At 42.6% G+C, this 2392-nt stretch overlaps 1 protein-coding gene across 1 annotated transcript in view; it reads left to right on the top strand.

Annotated features, from left to right (window-relative positions):
- The first annotated feature begins 2018 nt into the window (after positions 1–2018).
- The window catches only part of LOC103609882 (ADAMTS-like protein 1), a 42266-nt gene continuing 41892 nt past the window's right edge, over positions 2019–2392 (top strand). Inside the window, exon 1 of the mRNA XM_008594148.1 lies at positions 2019–2134. The gene's annotated coding sequence lies outside the window, so the exon portion shown is untranslated. The remainder of the gene's footprint in view (positions 2135–2392) is intronic.

The following is a 2392-nucleotide window of genomic DNA, read 5'->3' as shown; positions in this document are numbered from 1 at the left end:
AATTCATCAGGATGGTGCTCTGCTTAAAACCTTTCGATGACTTCTCATTGCTCTTAGGACAAAGGCCAAAATTCCTAGCATGAGGGCTGTGTCTATCTTTTTACACTTTTTTATCTCCAGTGTCTAAAACAGTGCCCAGCACATAGTAGGTCCTCAGTAAATATTTGCTAACTGACTGAATAGATGAGTGAAGGAATTGGATTCCCCTCGTGTTTGGACCTGGGGCTGCCTTGCTGTCTCGTTGCTTGTCTCTCCCACCCTGGTTTTCTGGTGTCCATCCGTGCTTGTCTTTTTTTGGCCCTGAGATGTGCTAGTCTCTTTTCTGACTCAGAGCCTTTGCACGTGCTGCCCCCTCTGCCTACTGCACTGTTCGTTCTCTCTTCATTTAATTCCTCCTACTTATCTATATATACCTCGGTACATTTTCAGAGAAACCTTCCCTGACCTTAGCCCCCCCAGAGCTATATATATATTTTAATGTCCTTGTCATTCTCCTTCATAGCTGCTACCACGATCTGTCTTGCTCTCTCACTAGACTGTAAGTTCTATCAAAGTAGATCCATTACTGTTTTGCTCAACGATTTATTCCTACAACTTAGCACAAAGTCTGCCCAATTATACACTCTGTATAAATATTTGTGAAATGAATGAGTGAATGATTGAATATATTGAAACCAAATACATTGAAATAAAGTTATTGAAATATTTTAAAATATGTGATGTAGTAATAAATTTGATTCTCTATTAACACACCAAATAACAAGCTCTAGTTGTACTTTAATTTTGAAATGATGATAAATATAAATGATATTTTTAGATGACTGCCATAATTGTAAAGTGATGTGGAAATACCTATAATTTCTACTGGTCACAAAATCACAGGTATTACTAATACTACTGTAGTTTGTGGCCTTTGTTTTTATGACTGAAGGAAAGACTAAATTTCAGATAGAGCTCAGTGGCAATGAAGAAGTAATTCTCTTCCCGTCCCAGTTGCTGGTCCCCTTGGATATTCGTGGACCTCAGGTTAGAAACCCCTGCTGTGCAGTATCACAGCAGAAGCTTAACTTGCTCATGTCGGGATCAACAAAGCACTCGATATCTCGAAGACGTCTGCCTCCAGGTTCAGTCTCTGACAATCACTAAAGCATGAACTTTAGGGTCAGATAAATCCAGAATCCAGTCCCAGCTCTGCTGGCAGGTTAGTTATGTGACCACAGCCAAGTTATCTAACTCCCTGGACATCAGTTTCTTCCCTACAAGAATGAGAATAACATGAGAATGACATGTAAGTATCTCACAGAGTGAACAGCAAATAGTCACTCTAGACATATTTTTCTTTGTTTGCAATGAATTGAAATCCACCTTTTTGAAATTTCTACCTAGTTTTGCCCTAGCTCTACCCTCTAGGGCTGCACAAGTGATGGGTCTTCATAAACTTGGAGACAGTTCTACTCTGCCCCTATATTGGTCATTACATGGTGACGCTGTTGCTCCCTTGAGAGTAAAAGAAAATCTGAGAATAAGGCTGGGAGTGATCTGTGCTGTTGCCCATTCCCGCAGAGACATGTGACATCCCCGAAACAGCCACACTGTTAGGATCAATGTTTTCTTTTTTTTTTTTTTTTTTTTTCCCTTTTTTATCTTTTTTCGTGACCGGCAACGGATCGCAACCCTCAGTGTCGCGCCCGTACCGGACCGGGACCAGCAACGGGATCACAACCCTCGGTGTTGCACCCGCACCTCGCTCAGCCAGTGAGCTGCCGGTCTGTATGTGGGATCCGAACCCTCGGCGGGAGCGCCACTGCGCTCCCAAGCGGCGCACTGTAGCAGTGCACCACCAGGTCGGCCCTCAATGTTTTCTTTTGACAAGACTCCCTGTAAGGTCTGGCATACCAGTCCTTACTAAGGCCCTGTAGCTTTTGTTCCTAGGTGGTTCACAAGTGTGTGGTCAGAGTGCTCTGTGTCTTGTGGTGAAGGATTCCACAGTCGGCAAGTAACATGCAAGCAGATGAGAGCCAATGGAACCGTGCAGGTGGTGTCTCCAAGAACATGTGCCAAAGACCGGCCTCTGGGAAGAAAACCATGTTCTCGTCATCCATGTGTTCAACAGGTCACTGAACCAGGAAGCCAGGTAAAGCTAACAAATTAGTGTGTTGACAGCTCTATCTATAATTATCACCTTGTTTCTAGTAAACTTCTTTTTAATTTTAAATTTCGGGAAGAAATCTGATTGTTCTCCAAAATGAATATATGTCTCTGTCCTCAAAGTTTACATTTGGAAATCATAGCGTCTCTGTCTTCCAGTACAAAAATGAATCAAGTTTGGGGTTTTTTTTAATGCAGTGGTGCCATCACAGAATCTCCAAGATAGCCCAGTTTAGGGTGGTAG

This window comes from Galeopterus variegatus, unplaced genomic scaffold, assembly GCF_000696425.1.
Source record: "Galeopterus variegatus unplaced genomic scaffold, G_variegatus-3.0.2 Scaffold10245, whole genome shotgun sequence".
Classification (NCBI taxonomy): domain Eukaryota; kingdom Metazoa; phylum Chordata; class Mammalia; order Dermoptera; family Cynocephalidae; genus Galeopterus; species Galeopterus variegatus.
The sequence above is the reverse complement of the archived record's forward strand: the minus strand, read 5'-3'. Positions and strand labels throughout refer to the sequence as shown.